The following is an 18,706-nucleotide window of genomic DNA, read 5'->3' as shown; positions in this document are numbered from 1 at the left end:
AATCTCCTCACGCCCTCGCACAATGCAAGATGCCGTGATTCCACTAAGGGACCCTTCAGGGTGGTCACCGAACCCGTACACTTTGGCAACCCTTGGGGGCGGTCACCGGTACCCGTCAAATTGCTCGGGGCAATCTCCACAACCTAATTGGAGACCCCGACGCTTGCCCGGAGTTTTACACCACAATGATTGAGCTCCGAACACCACCAACCGTCTAGGGCGCCCAAGCACCCAAGAGGAACAAGCTCAAGGGTACCAAGCACCCAAGAGTAATAAGCTTCTCAACTTGTAACTTCCACGTACCACCGTGGAGAACTCAAACCGATGCACCAAATGCAATGGCAAGGGCACACGGAGTGCCCAAGTCCTTCTCTCCCAAATCCCACCGAAACAACTAATGCTAGGGAGGAAAATGAGAGGAAGAACGAAGAAGAGAACACAAAGAACTCCAAGATCTAGATCCAAAGGGTTCCCCTCACATAGAGGAGAAAGTGATTGGTGAAAATGTGGATCTAGATCTCCTCTCTCTTTTCCCCCAAAAACTAGCAAGAATCCATGGAGGGATTGAGAGTTAGCAAGCTCGAAAAAGGTCAACAATGGGGGAAGAACACGAGCTTAAAGGATAAGGTTGAATGAGGAAGAAGACCCCCTTTAATAGGAGCTCCCGAATCCAACCGTTATGTGCCCAGTCCGCGCACGAGCGGTACTACCGCTCAGGGGAGCGGTACTACCGCCCGGGCGGTAGAACACGGAGAGCGGAGCAAAACAGAGGGCGAGGCAGAGCCGTATGAGCGGCACTACCGCTGGAGCCAGCGGTACTACCGTTGGCCGCAGCGGTACTGCCGCTTGGTCCAGCGGTACTACCGCTGGGACCACGCACAGCGCCTACCACGAGCACAGGGAGAAGGAACAGGGAGGAGGGCCATTGAGCGGCACTAGGGGCGGTGGTAGCCGCGGTACTACCGCACACGAGCTGTACTACCGCTCCTACTGCCGCTACTACTGCCGCTGAACCCGACACGAGAAAATCACGTCTCGAGTCGAGGCAGTACCAGCGCGGAATCGGAGCCGTAGTACCGCTTATGGCCATGGGCGGTACTACCGCTGTGGGGCAGCCGTACTACCGCTTGTGGCGATACGCGGCACTGCCGCTCCGGCCCAGCGGTACTACCGCTGGCGCCATCCTTATGCCACTTCCACGAAAACAAGTATACTCCAAGGAAAACCATAACTGCCAAAACTTCTGCAAATGAGCTCCGAATTGAGCAAACTCAAGCTTGTTGGATACAAGACGACGAGTAGCATCAAAACAGCGACTGGTTATAGTAAGAAGAGGCAGGGGAGGTATGCCTAACAAATAGAGGAGTGAAACCTCCAACAGAGAAGAACCGACATAACCTCCAACATCGAAAACATCATAGAAGATGCATGAGTGAACTCCGTTTTTGATGAACTCGAGCTTGTCAACAAGATGATCAAAAGCTCCAAATCTTACAAGGAGAAGAACCAAATAAGAACCAATAAAGATGATGCAAGGATGCAATGGTTTGAGCTCTGTACGAACGATACGATCAAGCTACTCATCGAGAGCCCCCCTTGATAGTACGACAATCGATCCTATAACCCGGTCTCCCACAACTACCATGAGAACGGTAAAATAGAAAACCTATCAAGGGCAAACCTTTGCCTTGCGCATAGTCCACTTGAGCTGGATGATGATGATCTTGACTCCCTCAAGCTGGACCACCTTTCTTGATTGCGTTGGCTCGGTGAAGACTAGTGGATTGCTCCCCCATACTCCACTATGGGTGAGCCACTATTCGGCACATCTTCACAAATTCATTGTCACCACAATGGACGGCAAGCTTCAAGTATAAGATCTCTTTGATGATGCTCCACTTGAATTTGCACATGCAAACTTGGTGACGAACACCATTTGATGTCATCCTCCATGGGTTGTATAATATCTTCCTCTTGACGCAAGCCCATGGAAACATACCTAACCCCACATAGAACTCTCACGTAGACCATGGGTTAGTACACAAAGCATAAAGGACAATGCTTACCTTACCATGCGATCACGTGATCCCTCTCGGTATATCTTTTACGCTTTGTGTGTTGATCAACTTGATTCACTCTTTGACTTGGTCTTGATCAACCTTGAATCTTTTCAACTCTCTTCATTTGGATGATGTCTTGAAGGTAAACATGAATGATCACACACACTTCTTCTTCAAGACATGCTTGCAATAAGCTCAACACTCACAAGACCAATCTTCGGATAATTCCTTAATAGCACCTTGGTCATCACAAACTCTCCTTGAAACCAACAAATGGACCCCAAGAAAAGCCTATGGATAAACCCTTCAAATATAACTCAAGGAAACCATTAGTCCATAGAGATTGTCATCAATTACCAAAACCAAACATGGGGACACCGCATGTTCTTTCACCCATGAAGAACCAACAGAAGGGCATCGCACTACGGCTACGCCCATGTCGCCCTACACCCCGGCGCCATGGTCCCCCCTCGGACGGGGCTACCGCTTCCCCAATTTTCCTGGTCCTCGCGGCACCCAGGCAGCGCTGCTCACCTCGCGCCGCGGCCTTCTTGTTGGGCGCAGGGTCTGACTCGACGAACCCAGCAATCGGCACGTGAAGACCATGATCCTGGAATTGTGCAATCCAATCGCCGGTAAAAGCCACCGTCTGCCTGCGTTGAAGAGCAATAGACATTTCCGAATAGAAGGATGTGCCCTTCTAACCGGTGCGGATTGTTGCCCGGCCAAAAGGCGAGAGGCGGCGGTGGTCCACTCGTCCTTTTTCAAAGTGATAATCATCGCCGCCGATCGAGATGAGCCACGGCACAGTCTCCACGTTTTCACTTCGACCGAGTCGGGCTCGAGCTGGAGCACGCCTAGGGAGTGCTTGGACTCTTTGGAATTGGAGCACGGCACGCGTCTGGTGTCTCAGAAGACGAGCGCTCTTGTGTGCCAAGGCGTCGCACATTGGCTCTTCAGGAATACGTCCGGCTTGTACACACTCAGTGTGTGTGCTAAGACCACGGAGATGTCCTTAACAAGGCTCCCAGTCAAACCGGACCAAACTCGGCCAATCCTTGGAGTCACCGATGACGGGGCGCCATCGTTGCTTCGCTTGGACGGGCAATGCACCATGCTAGAGATCTGGACACGCCGGAGTGACAACATGAGTGGAGTCAGCAACACAGACCGTTGGCATCGCACCAAGATGATCGAGTTACAGCCACACGAGTGGGGCAAGATGGACCAGCTACAGTGCGTGTGCGCGGGTGAAACGAGCGGCATACTGCTCATCAAGGACAAGGAAGAAGACATGTACATCGTAGATCTCCAAACAGGGGCAATGGAGGCAGTCACGAGCTGGTTTCACGGCATTGTCATGATGGCTATCCCTTTTAAGATGGACTGGCCAGCCTTCTTCACGCGCCGCTTGGCAAACACTAGTGTCAAGCGAACCAAACCGAGAGGAGCTCTATCGAAAATTGGAGGAGTTCTATCGAAAATTGCTGACCCTTTTTGGGGGCCAATAGTTGTGTCATTTATCATTGGGTCAATTGCTATGAGCTGGGCCTAGTAAGATCTACATGAATCTAAGTTCTGCGCGGAAGGTTTGACAAACTTGCAAGTTAATGAAGTAACCTACACATTGGATACAGCATTGAGCATGGTGCAGCGTCAAGGCAAGAAGCAAATGTTGCAAGGATTGCCGTGCTTCATCAGATGAAGAGCATAAAACTGTCATGTGCAGATTAATTTTTGCCTGTGGTCCAGAATAATGTTGCCTCTGTGTTTTATTCTCAGTTTTAACTTTAACCTCTGCTTGTTAAGGTTTGGTGTGCTAGCTGAACCTTTGACATTCTGTTGAACAAATAGTAATGAGTGCTGAATAGTATGCCTGTGAAGAATGGGAAATACACTTTGGTTCCTGGTTGTATATGTATCCTATATGGAGATTTTTTTTAATATTTTAATAAAAAGTCAAAATAGGTAAGTACTATTTTGACAAAACACTTGACGTACTTTTGCACTGATATATAAATCTCGACGAAAACAAAAAACAAAAGTTGACCTCACAGCAAAAAAGACAAAAATGTATTTGCTATTATAGGTCACTATTCACACTATTTTAGCCAAAAATTTGTCTTTTTTGAAAAGAAGTCAAAAGGATATTTTTTTTATGGATTTTATTTCTCACGAGTACAATAGAAGGTCAAGTTTATTTCAAAAATATTTTCAGGAATTTTTGACTTTTTGTTGAATTACTATTTTTTTCCCATATAGGGTGCATATGTCCCCATAGACCAAAATTCCCCTCTGTGAAGAATGCTTTGTTCAACAGAGGCAACGTTTACGATGCTCATCCACATCAAGAAGACTTCTCTTTTACTTTTAAATCACTCTTGTTTTTCTTCTTCTTCTTCTTCTACTGTTATGGAAGAGACATGTCCCATCAAATAAATCCAGGATATTTTATATATGAGAAATTTAACAAAACTTGATATAAATTAACTGGAAGTTGATTTTCGCCAAAGCACAAATGGCAAAACTATAAAACACATGGATTGTACCATCGAAAATCTAAATTCCGTCAACTGTGTCTGTGCACGCCTCATACCAACTATAGAACGATGATGACCATGTGTTTCACCCCCCTGCTAAGTAGCCTTGAGTGCTGCTTCGTTGGCCTTTGTTGGTAAATGTCGTCTCTTTTTCAGTGTGATTATGAGTGATTCAGCACATAGAAAAAGATACAATGGTAAGGAAATTACATAGTAGACATTGTCGTTCTATAAACCAACCGACATTCTCATGTATACTCCCATATCTCCAAGGTGACGTAAATCCAATAGGATTCGTCTGCGAAGATGTAGATATACGAACTCTTAAAATAACCTTCGGTTTACAGACGCATGAAACTAAAAGTGGTTTATTGATAAAACACCATCTAACAAGAACAAAAGGCAATAAACTATATATTGGTTTTTTTTCTCTATAATAAACATCGTCAGTTTGGAAAACTTTGTCTTTTTATCTTTCATGATGAAGATTACAAGAAGAACAGAAATACTCCCTCTGTAAACAAATGTAAGACGTTTCTTATATTTGTTTACAGAAGGAGTACCAACTTTTCTTAATTGGGACACGAAGTGGAAAACGAAACCCACGGATGCTCGGTTTTTCATATAGTGAGGAATAGTTCCCACAGTAACAATAGTTTCTACGGGCTCGCACTTGAGGAACAACCAGCACCGACGGGAGGACTCGGACGGAGGAGTTCTATCCTCATGTGTGTCGGACATGCACCTCATGTCGCCCTTGTCGACCCCGGTAACCAACAACCAGGCCTCGGCCAAGGCGGCATGACGTCCCCGGCGTTCGAGTGTCTTCATGGCTTGATGCACAACAACATGTGGCTGCATGTCTTCACACCGGCAGAGGTGGCCTATGTTGCTAAGCTCCCTCGTCCTCTCTGTCAGGGACATATCCCCAGGCTGCCCTCGTCTTTCCATTGAAGTTGTGCGTTGGGGGTACACATGGGCATTACTTGGACTATACCATGAAAGTTTGGTCAATGTTAGGCTCAAGCCTGAACATAGAAAAAAACACAACAATCCCAAAGAAAATAATATCTAAAACACTTGGATTAATATCATAACGATTGGAGCTTGCCAGCACTTCGAAAACAAAAGAGAACGAAATCCTGGCACGGAACCATTTCTTTGGAAGTGCAGCATCATTTTTAGTCATAACGTGGCAGCAACATTCACACACTTCATTAAAAGAAACTAAAGCTAGCCAACCTATATTAATGGGTCTGCACAATATATAAATTAGCAGATGGGGCAGTGCTATTGGACTCTATAAGAATCCAGAAGTAACGACCCGGTGTTGGTACGCTATTTGTCGCCGGGGTGGGGGAGGGAGGGGTGGATGGAATGGCATGGTCAATTGTCTTTGTGTTTGGCGCTTTTGTGAATTTCATTGAAATTTTACGTGTCATGTGTAACTAACGTTATCTTCTCTCGTCGCTAAACCGTGCCTCCAACAAAAACCAATGCAAGAAAAAAAACACTGAGTGTGGCATAACTAATGCCCGCAACCCAGCGACCAATTTACATCCACGAGAAAAGCAGACCCAACAAGTGAGGAACGGCACGGCAAAGCGCGTGGCAGCTTCTAGTCCAATTGAAAATCAGTCAAATGCTAAATAGACGGTCCAAAAAACTAAAATAAACATTTTTCCGATAGTCGGGCCGGGCCAAGGCTCGCTTTGCCTGTAACCCAGCCCCGTCCGGGACAACAAATGCCTGGGTTTAGAACGAAGAGCGTGACGAAACTTGCAGCCCGGCCCAATAGCGGCACTGTATCGTGGTAGCCTGCTCACGTAAAAATCCTACCCCGACTCCGACACCAGCACGAACCTGCATACATACGAGACGATATATACCACTATAAACACGATCGCTCCCGTCGCTTCCCCAAACATCTGCTCCCGATCCAATCTCACCCCGCCGACTACAAACAAACACACGTAGCCGGCGGGGAATCGTCGATCGGGTTCGCTATTATGTACGTACTTGACGGCGTCGATTGGCATGGACATCGCCCACGAATTCCAACTGCTGCTACGACCATCACAAGCAGTACAAGACTTTGTACTCCCGGCCGAAGTACAAGACTTGCTGCGACAACTACAACAAGAAGAAGGTGACTTTCTACCTGACCCTGATGCCATGTTTCGCGAGATTGTCCGCCTCGGTTATACCTACATTACCGAGGCGAACATGGACGACATCACCTCACACGTCAGTGTCGCGGGTGCTCCAGGCCCAGCGTTGGCCGTGGCGGTGGCGGAGGCGCTCAAGACTGTGGACGCGCCAGCCGACGGGCACGACTGTCCGATTTGCATGAAGGACCACGACTCGGCGGCATGGAAGGAGACGCCGTGCGGGCACCGGTTCCACGGGCGATGCGTGGAGAGGTGGCTGCAAGCCAAGGGGAGCTGCCCCATGTGCCGGCGCCAGGTGGTGACCATGGCCAGCCGCCGCCCCTAGTACCGCTGTATTCCCAGATGTAGAGCTGGATGTCATCATGGACGTCGACATGAGTTAGTTGCCTCTCTAGGGAAATTAATCCCTAGTACTGTAGTAGTAACAGTTAAGAAAAATGTCCCTCATACCTATGTTGCACGCTGGTCAAAGAATGCATGAAGTAACCTTACATGTATCGGAGAAAAGAAGGCCCTGCATTGCATTTGCTTAGTTCATTTGCATTAAGGAAGTGTTAGGAGGGAGAGAGAAGGTTTGGTGGAACAGTTCGTTGTATTTCTTGAGCCTCGTGGGCATATATATAGGAGTATATGATTTACTTGGAGTACAAGGCAAGCCAGAATATTTCCTAGTCTAACCTATGTTTCCTAATATAATCACGTTACTCAACATCCCCCCGCCGAAGGCAAGCCGACGGACCCCCCCCCCCACACACACACAGTCGTAACGATCGACGCATCGTAGAGTGGTGGCTGGAGTGGCAACCGACGAGGTTGCTCAACCAAGGTGGTAGCCCTTTGTGCCGTTTGTCGATGTAGCCGAGAACGTATGTGGTGGAGCCGTGGTCGAGGTAGCCGTGCGAAGAATGCCGTGGTCGATGACGAGTCGGGGTAGCCGGTGTCGAGGAAGTCGCCGTCGAGCCGTGGGCGCAAGGGGGCGCCGAGTTAGCATGGGCGCAGTGGTGTCGAAGTACTGGTGCGCCGGAAAGAAGACGGTGTTGACGAGGCGTCGCGCTGGGTTGCCAAACCCGGGGACATGTCGTAGACGAAGCCACGCGCCGATGTTGCCAGCACCGGGCATGCGTAGACGGTCGAAGACAAAGTTGACGAAGCGCCGACCAGACTTGCCAGGCCTGGGGAGACGTCGTGGATGAAGGCACGCATCGGTGTTGCCAGCACCGGGCATGCGTAGACGAGGGTCCTGCACGAGCTGTACGCCATGTCGGAGAAGTCGGAGGGGCCAGCAGGGAAGAACTCGACGACGATTGCGGCGTCCATCGGCGCGGGGCCGATGTCACCAACGGTGGTGGGAGTAGACGAAGTGGTCGGGGTAGATGACGGTGACGCTGGCGACGGGCTGGTGCTTGGATGAAGACGAAGGGGGTGGACGGGCGGCGGCGGCGGCTACGAACGTAGCGGCGGCGGCGGCCAAAGAAGAGCGGCGGCGGCGGCGGCGGCCTGATGGCGGCGGCGGCTAGGTTAGGAGTGCGGCGGCGGTGCTCGAAGTAGGCGAAGAACCCTGACAGCGTGACGAAGACTGGCGCGGACGGTGGCGTTCCCGCGCCAAGGGAGACGGCGCGGCACATACCACGGGAGGTCGACACGCGGTGACGGCGGAGTGGACCGCGGGCCGCGGCGTTACGGCCCGAAGGGGAGACGCAGCGGCGGCAGGCGGGTCGGGGCGACGGCGGGGACCACGGGCCGCGACGCTGCGGCCCGAAGGGGCGACGCAATGGCGGTTCGCGAGTCGGTGCAACCGCGGGGACGTCCTCGGGGCGGCGGCGGGGACCGCGTATCGCGGCACTACGGCCCAAAGGGGCGACGCAGCGGCGATGCACGAGTTGATGCAGCCGCGAGGATAACCACGGGGCGTCGGCGCTGCGGCCCGACGGGGCGACGCAGCGGCAGCCCGATGCTCGATCGGCGGAGAAGCGCGCAGTACTCGGGACGATCTTCACGGGACCTGCGGAGTCGCACGTAACCGACGGGCCAGGTCGGTCGCGCGGCGTAGATGAGGCGGATCGCGGCGGCGAGCGGGTGATCAAACCGATCGCGCGCGAGGTCGGGGACGCAGCTCGGTGGAGGCGGGGTGGCGGCGGAGTCCTAGATGAGGCCGGGGACGATAGACAGCATGGGACGTCGTGTGGACGAGCTTGTCAGCACCGGCACCCGGGCTGCCAAAGCAGCGTCGACGCCCGGGCAGCGAGGCCCAAGCGACCAACGGAGCAGCGGCGCCCGAATTGAGGCAGCCGACGAGCCTGACGGAGCCGTCCCGACGCAGCCGAGAAGGAGGCCGGCGAGGTAGACCGCCGGGCCGCCGTGTAGACACGGCGGAGGCGGGTGATGTGGATCGATGGGCGGGCCGGCGCGCGAGCGAGGCTATGATTGGCCATCGCATGGCGCGAGTCCGCCGGGTCGGGGCGATGCAGGTGTCCCGGTCGGAGCAAGGCGGTGACGGCCGGCGCAGGGCGACGGGCGGACCAACGCGCGGCCGGCGGCTGGCCCTGACGGACCACCTCGGCGTGCGTGGCCGCCTGGTCGGAGGAGAGGCCGGCTGGTCGTGCAGGGGTCGGAGTAGAGGCGCACGGGGGTCGACGATGGTGGCGGGCGACGCAAACCGATCAAGATTAGATTGGAAAACCAAAAAGAAAAACGCCGATCAAAACGACCGGCGAGAGAGCGAAAAAACCCGGAGCAAGGGCGCGGGAAAAAGACTCTCTAGGGCAGCCGGCCAACACGGCCGGGGGACGAACCCTAGGTATGGGCGGCGCGGCCCCCGGCGGCGGTCATGGAGGCCAACCACCCCGGGGGCGGCGCGCGGATGCGGAAGCGGTGGCGGCTAGTGAAAGTGCTAGTTGTCGACTAGAGGGGGTGAATAGGCGATTTTTATGAAAGTCTTCAAAATATGGGAGTTTTGAAGACAGACAATAGAAATGAACCTATTGATATGCAGCGAAAGGTAGACTACACTAGACACGCCATAGTCAGGTAAGCAATGAAGTGAAAGCACGAAGACTATTAGCAGCTAGGTAGTATGGATCAGGATGGAAGATAATATGAAGCCAAACAACAATAGTCTTTATACAGTGAAGTCAATCAGATCATGCAAGTTGAAGACAAACTGTAAGTAGAGAGAGGGTAGTGATAGAACCAGTTGCTTGGAGAGGACAAGGATTTGTTGGACCAGTTTCAGTTGCTGTGACAACTGTACGACTGGTTAGGGAGGCTGAGATTCAACTCAGAAGACCGCGTCTTCACCTTATTCCCCTTGATCTAAGAACGCTTAGTCCTCGCCCAATCACTCAGATAAGTCTTCAAGGTAGACTTCCAAACCTTCACAGACTTCATTTACCGGCAATCCACAATGACTCTTGGATGCTCAGAACGCGACGCCTAACCGGCTGAAGGATTCACAGTCCTCAAGTGTAATAAGTCTTCAGATCACGCGGACAGAAAGACTTCAGTGATGCCTAACACTCTTTGGCTCTGGGTGTTTTGGGCTTTGTCCTTGCAAGGATCTCTCTCTCAAATGCTTCAGAGGTGGGTTGCTCTCAAACGACAAAAGCCGTGCACTAACTCTGAGCAGCCACCAATTTATGATGTAGGGGGTGGGCTATTTATAGCCAGGAGGCAACCCGACCTGATTTGTCCGAAATGACCCTGAGTCACTAAGGAACTGACACGTGTCCAACGGTCAGATTTCAAATACATGTGGCAGCTTGACTTGGGCTACAAGTAAAGTTGACTCATCCAGCTCTCGATAATATTTGCTCTCATTGCCATGCTTCATCAGATGAAGAGCATAAAACTGTCATGTGCAGATTAATTTTTGCTTGTGGTCCAGAATAATGTTGCCTCTGTGTTTTATTGGCAGTTTTAACTTTAACCTCTGCTTGTTAAGATTTGGTGTGCTAGCTGAACCTTTGATATTCTGTTGAACAAATAGAAATGAGTGCTGAATAGTATGCCTGTGAAGAATGCTTTGTTCAACAGAGGCAACATTTACGATGCTCATCCACATCAAGAAGACTTCTTTTTTACTTATAAATCACTCTTGATTTTCTTCTTCTTCTTCTTCTTCTTCTTCTTCCACCGTTATGGAAGAGATATGTCCCATCAAATAAATCCAGGATATTTTATATATGAGAAATTTAACAAAACTCAATATAAATCAACTGGAAGTTGATTTTCGCCAAAGCACAAATGGCAAAACTATAAAACATATGGATTATACCATTGAAAATCTAAATTCCGTCAACTGTGTATGTGCACGCCTCATGCCAACTATAGAACGGTGATGACCATGTGTTTCACCCCCCCCCCCCCCCCCGCCCCAAGTACCCTGTAGTGCTACTTCGTTGGCCTTTGTTGGTAAATGTCGTCTCTTTTTCAGTGTGATTATGAGTGATTCAGCACATAGAAAAAGATGCACTGGTAAGGAAATTACACAGTAGACATTGTGGTTCTACAAACCAACCGACATTCTCATGTATACTCCCATATCTCCAACGTAATGTAAATCCAATAGGATTCCTCTGCGAAGATGTAGATTTACGAACTTTTAAAATAACCTTGGGTTTACAGGCGCATGAAACTAAAAGTGGCTTATTCATAAAACACCATCTAACAAGAACAAAAGGCAATAAACTATATCTCTTGGTTTGTTTATCTATAATAAACATCGTCAGTTTGGAACACTTTGTCTTTTTATCTTTCATGATGAAGATTACAAGAAGAACAGAAGTACTCGCTCTGTAAACAAATATAAGACGTTTCTTATGTTTGTTTACAGAGGGAGTACCAAGTATTCTTAATTGGGACACGAAGTGGAAAAAGAAACCCATGGATGCTCGGTTTTTCATATAGTGAGAAATAGTTCCCACAGTAACCATAGTTTCTACATGCTCGCACTTGAGGAACAACTGGCACCGACGGGAGGACATGGACGGAGGAGTTCTATCCTCATGTGCGTCGGACACGCACCTCATGTCGTCCTTGTCGACCCCGGTAACCAACAACCAGGCCGAGGCCGAGGCGACACGACGTCCCCGGCGTTCGAGTGTCTTCATGGCTTGATGCACAACAAGATGTGGCCGCATGTCTTCACACCAGCAGAGGTGGCCTATGTTGCCAAGCTCCCTCGTCCTCTCTGTCAGGGACATATCCCCAGGCTGCCCTCATCTTTCCATTGAAGTTGTGCGTTGGGGGGACACATGGGCATTACCCGGACTATACCATGAAAGTTTGGTCAATGTTAGGCTCGAGCCTGAACATAGAAAAAAAACACAACAATCCCAAAGAAAATAATATCTAAAACACTTGGATTAATATCATAACGATTGGAGCTTGCAAGCACCTCGAAAACAAAAGAGAACGAAATCATGGCACGGAACCATTTCTTTGGAAGTGCAGCATCATTTTTAGTCATAACATGGCAGCAGCATTCGCACAATACATTAAAAGAAACTAAAGCTGGCCAACCTATATTAATGGGTCGGCGCAATATATAAATTAGCAGATGGGGCAGTGCTATTGGACTCTATAAGAATCCAGAAGTAACCCGGTGTTGGTACGCTATTTGTCGCGGGGTGGGGGAGGGAGGGGTGGATGGAATGGCATGGTCAATTGTCTTTGTGTTTGGCGCTTGTGTGAATTTCATTGAAATTACGTGTCATGTGTAACTAACGTTATCTTCTCTCGGGCGTATGATACACTGTTGAACGTACATGTAGCTACCCCCATTTTATGAACGACTATAAATTCGTTTTGGCTCAGATCGAGAGGAGCAGCTGAACGTCCAGGATAAAAGGACTATTTGGACCCCAAAGCCAAAACACCATGCCCAGGCTCATGGTTCTATTCACTCTGTTGATTACTTGCTTTGCATCTCCTTCCTTAACACACGATGCTACGGGTAGTCAATCTGCAAGAAGAAATCTAAGTAGTAACAACAGATAGCTTTTTGGGATGGCCGATGTACAGTGTGCCTTTTTTCGTAGCTGAACAAATGCGGGTGCAGATGGCTGAGTTTTCGTCCGCCTCCTCAAATGCGGGTGAGGTTTATTTTTTTTAAGGTTTATTAAGTTGGTATATATTGATGATTAGATCTAAATGAGAAGACCTAATCGTGAGGTTCTAATAACTGTGCGTTATTGTGTGCATGTTAAGTGGGGTGCGTTTAGTGAGGATAATGTTTGCTCTTTTAATAATATATATAATATAAAATTTATACCTAATAATAAAGGGGCTATTGCTTCTAATGGTGCGTCATGAAAATTGCCTCAAAAATTGCAAAATATTACCCACAAATGCCACCTATAAGTGATAAAAGAATGTTTTACACAAGGAAATCCTCTGCCTGGGCCAGCCCATGCACTAGGGCCCTCCTATACTGCGCTGTGAGTGTCGGGAGCAGACGCAACGTGTCTGTTTGGGCCGGCCCATGTCTTGGCGGCCTGTTTTATAAATTTCGTTTTCTTTCTTATTTTCCGTTTTTGATTTTCCCCACTTTAAATAATTTGGGATTAAAAATCCAAAAATTAAACAAAAATGAGAATTCTGAAATAAAATGTTTATGGATTTAAAAAAAGCTAATTTCATAAACAAATGTTCAGGAAATACAAAAATGCTCATGATTTTTAAAAATTTTGTGTATTAAAAATGTTAATGAAATTGAATAAAATTTCATCAACTAAAAATGTTAATGAATGGAAAATATCCTAAAATTTCAAAAAATATTCGTAACTAAAAAAATAATTTATTCATTCATAAAATGTTTTGTGATTCAAAAAAGTTCTTTAAAATAAAAATATGTTCGTGAATTTCAAAAACTGTTTCACCAATTTCTGAAAAAATGTTCGTCCATTCTAGAAATGTTCGCCGATTGAAGAAAATTGTTTAAAAAATGTTCACAATTTTTTTTAAATATGTTTGCAAATAGTATAAAATGTTCATGAATTTAAAAAATGCATCAAAATCTTTGAGATCATCAGGTGCACGCGTAGCCACTCCGTGATCTTGTGGAGCATATGTGGACCCACAATGGAAATCAAAGAGCTAATATTTGAGTTGTGCACTTACAAAAAATTTTATGTAAGAACTATATATTTTTGGACCAACATTTATTATTTAGCAACATTGGCGTGGATGATGGACGTGCATGAATTTGAGAGTTGGGATTTGAGGTATGTGGCTACCGGGCACGCGATACGAGAGACGGTTCGGATGCGTCCGCGGGCGCTCCCCCAGACGTATAAGAGGCGGATTTACCAAAGTCTGGTTGTAGATACTCTAACTATTTAGATATAGAAGAGTTGTGTCGCTGCGCAATCACAAAGGCGTGGGCTTAATTAAGTGAAAGGATGTACTACAACGATGGTGGCGGTAAGAGTAATTTTGTGTGAGAGACTAATAGTCATAGTGTGTGCCACATTGGCCCACTATAAAAGATCAAGTTGTAGACCGAGCATGAAAAGCAGTACTAACCGAACCTGCAACTTGTCCCCAGAACATAATTTTCCACCAACTATTTTGCATCGTGCATTGATGAATTATTAATGAAATGCATTGAAGGACGACTGAATCTGAACTGAGGCCGAGTCAATAGCCCGCGTGGTCATCATCAAGTAGTAGCATTTCATTAAGGCTGGTCATAGTGGGGAGTAACTTAGACTAGTAACATGCATATGTTATTAGTCTATGTTATTACCTTTATAGTGCATAGTATTATAGATTAGTATCATAGATGGTCTCATTTATTGTCATGCATGATACATAATATCATCACATTTGTTATGTCATGGTATCTACATATGTTACTATAATCATCTCTCTCTTCTTTAATTGCCTGCCACATAAGCATGTTTGCGAGTCCCAAGTGCATGATACTACTTATGTTACCCCACTATGGCGAGCCTAAGGAAAAGCAAGGCCGATCAGAAAGTCGCACCCACTCGCTTGACAGTGTCTCCAAATCAGACGCGAGCTGCACATGCGCTAACCTTGGTCTCTGTACCAGTTAATCTCTCGTGTCAGTACAAAATGATCCCCGACTGGCTGGTGGGAAGCGCGTGCAAGTTGCAACCCTAAACCCTCGAACCACGCGAGGCGATCGCGTTGATCGGCAGCCAACAGCGACTGTGCGAGCGCAGTCGCTGGAAGCAGGCAGGCTGCACGGTTCCACTGGAGCCTGTCGACCGACCGGCCCGTTGGTGAAGGCACATGCGGTGGAACGTGGCGGGGGACAAAATTTCTGTTCTGAAATCTTGTCAAAAAAATCACGAAATTCTTCAAAAAAAAATAGCTAACAAAATCACAAATTGACTTTGTTTATATATAAAAAAAGAATCTGACGTTTTTGCGTCCCGCTTACATGGGAGACGTCAGGGTTCCTGACGTCTGCCCCCGGCCTGCACGACCTACTCTCCCGTTGCCCTGGCTAACGTGGCAAAGGGCCGAAACATCACGGTTCTTGGTGTTTCGCCCTGCTAAGTAAATCACAGGCGTGCGGCCCGGCCCGGCCCACCCATTCCCATCTTCTCCCTGGCGGCGGCCGAACAAGAACCGGGACTTCGGGAGGGCGCTCTCTCCCTCGCTCCTCTTCCCCCTTACACCAAATCTTCCCTTAATCTACTCCATCCTTCCCTCAAATTTGTGGATCTGAGCCCCCCAAGCATCCATGAGGTATTTTCCCCCATTCTCTTGAGTTTGTTTTGGTTAGAATATCTCCTTTTGGTTGCATTATTCAACATCGGGTGATGTTAGATGAGTAGGTGTTTTTTCGTTTTAGAAATTGTGTAGTTGTTAGATGGTATAGATGATTTCTAGATAGTAGATGATGTATTGTTAAATATGTATGCAATTATATTTCAGTTTGGTTCATATGTAGATCATCCTATTGTTGTCATTCTTTCTTTTTGCAAAAGAGATGATGAAATTTGATGGTTCCGTGTGGTATGATTTGTTCAAGAGATTGGTTGGGATACTGTAGATGATACATATTTGCATATGTTGTCAATAGGTATGTTTTAAGAGAGATGTTGCATATGATGAAAATTTTGCACATGGTTGTATGTGACACCATATTATTTGAGAATTTTATTTGATTGAAAGATGATGTGCCTATGTTTGAGAAGAATGATGTGTGCATACGGGAAAAATAATGAATAACTTGGAGAAGCAAATTGTATTGTTTGATATTGTTTATGTATTTATAGATGATGTTGTGATTTGTTTGGTAGGATGGCGAATGATGATGGACCTTGGTATGACGGATTAATCAAGGAGTTCGACAAGCATCATCGTGCTCAGGCCATCGAGAATCAGAAGGTCAGAAGCAAGATTTATCAATTTTCGGTGTTTTCGCTTATGTTTTTGTAGTGGTATGAAATTCACTTTGTTTGCGGCCTGTAGTTGCTCTGCGCATGAGGGGCCATGTTGCGGATGACTTTTCTTTACGATGTGTGGTACGAACCGTACATTCGGAGATTGGGTCTTCTCCCATTCGTGTTGCGGTTCAACAAACACCCCCCGCCGGTGGACCATGTGGCGCTCACCACACTTGTGGATCGTTGGAGGCCTGAGACACACTCCTTACACCTTCCCTGTCGAGAGATGACAATGACCCTAGAGGACATGGCTATGCTCAGTGGCCTTCCTATCAACGGATGAGCTGTTAATGGTAATGTCAGCACAGTTAATTGGCGAGCTCGGGTTGGCGCTTTAATTGGTGTTGAGTGTGCTCCTCCTCCCGAAGGCAAGGCCGATAGCTTGAAAGTGAAGCATGCATGCCTGGCTAAAATTGGTCCGAGGAACAAATCCGTGCCCTGAGGATGCCAATGAGATGGTTGTGCAGCAGTACGCTCGGGCCTATCTTTGGTACCTACTAACCAAGGTAGTCTTCTCAGACTCAACTAGGAACTCAACCCTCTGGATGTTCTTGGAGCTACTCGGTAACTGGGATACTCAGTCTAGCTTGGGTTGGGCGGCACTAGCATATCTAACATGTATGTTTAATTGCAGCTCAACTTGGGGTGTCGCAGGATGCAAACTACATCCTCATAGGTCGGGTTTGTTTGGAGCCTATCCGTGTGGGTGGGAGCGGATGCCGGTTGGACAACCCATGGTAAAGAACCCCGACCAACCAAACCCACACGAGTAGGAAGGGCTTCATGATGATGATCTGTATCGGCGCCCCATGCTTGCATACTATTAGAAAGGATTGACGGTGTACATAGGAAGCTTGCATGTGCGATACAAGTGCTATGTGAACGAGCTGGATACCTTGACAGGTAGAGGTACCGACAAGTTAAATCACACAAAATTTAGTCAATACGGAAATTTGTACCTAACAATTTATCTCCTTCTGTTACAGGTCTTCTAGCTGCCTTATGTGGATGTTCGTGACTTCTCTCTTAACAAGATGTGCACGCGTGATAAGCATCTTTGGCGGGCGAACATCAAAAGCATCGGTGGTGAAGGCGACACATACATGGGTAAGGTCTTTGCTGAGCTCTTTGCTCTTACATGCCCGGTAAAAGTTGGCCATGAAATGCCTCATGCACCATCTGTGGTGAAGACCTGGAATGAAAATGCCCACTACCTTGAGTATGCCATGGCGCCGGTCCGATATATGATGCATGCCTCCCTGGTCCCAATCACCTTGCCCCTCACATGACCCATGAACCACTCCCGGTTATCTTGGCGCTCAGAAGGCACCACAGCAAATGTCACTGGCAACAAATTATCGTTGAAGGAGTGCACCATTGCTACCATTAGTGTGCCCTTGTATCTGCCGGTCGAGAAGGTGTCATCTATAGACAAGACCGAGCGCAATGCTCAAATGCCGCCACACATTCCCCATAACTCCGAAGCCACTATGGAACACTCTGTCATTATCATCGATCACATGATACATGCCCGGGTTCCTACGTGCAATCGCTCCCAATGCAACAACCTCGGGAGGTGACTATAGAGCGTTGCTATCTCGCGCGCGAGCGTCGACACGCTCAGTTTCGGACAGGGTCCCTAATGCTAAAATGGAAAGTGTGCAGCGCATTCTTTATTGCTTAGGATTAGTTGTAGGATTAAGTTCAAGCGGCCCCCACCCCCGTGAAAATCAGGGGGGCGATCTAATGTAGATTGGGTAGGGAAATTACCATAATAACCAGAATGTATTTAATGCTACTGCTTGTTGGGATGGTACAACTTGCCTGCGGATTTCGTTCGAGCGTTGGCATGCGTGGCCGTAAAAGAGTCATTTCGGTGGCTATATGCTTCTTTGTAATCACCATACAACATCCTAATAGCATTTGCCTTGGCCTTCCATGTATTCCCATACTTGACTTCATAACCAAATTGTTTTTCATTGTCCTCATAAGAAACCTCACTTTGACAGTGGGATCAACAGCTATGTCTTTCATAAATTTGTATCCGAGATATTTAGGCGTGAGCTGACGATGTCTCTTACGAAGTCGTTTCGATGGCGATTTGCACCTATGAGTGGCTACACAATATTTTAACACTCATTCTCTGGTTTCTTCAAGCTTCTTGCATGGACAGTCCATGGGCATCCTGCTTGCTCACACTTCATGGTGTAACGCAACTTTATGTCAGAGTGCTCAATATAATATGGGCCATGGTTCTGAATTGCATAGTGAGACAATCAGACCTTCACCCCAGCCAAACTTAGGAACTAATTCGGTCTTTTTTTCAAATAAGCATTCTCATCCTCGTTCTCCTCCCTTGATTCGCCTAGATTCTAGCATGGTGTTAGCTCAATCGCCGCCATTCTCATGCCACAATCAACTACGGCTTTGTGGGCAAGGCTGAGATCTCAAAATAAGTGAGTTATATTTTCTAAGACCGTCAACTCAAAGTAGATTTGGTTTCCATCCTT

The sequence above is a fragment of the Triticum aestivum genome, chromosome 1D (assembly GCF_018294505.1).
Source record: "Triticum aestivum cultivar Chinese Spring chromosome 1D, IWGSC CS RefSeq v2.1, whole genome shotgun sequence".
Taxonomy (NCBI): domain Eukaryota; kingdom Viridiplantae; phylum Streptophyta; class Magnoliopsida; order Poales; family Poaceae; genus Triticum; species Triticum aestivum.
Note: the sequence above shows the minus strand (reverse complement) of the source record.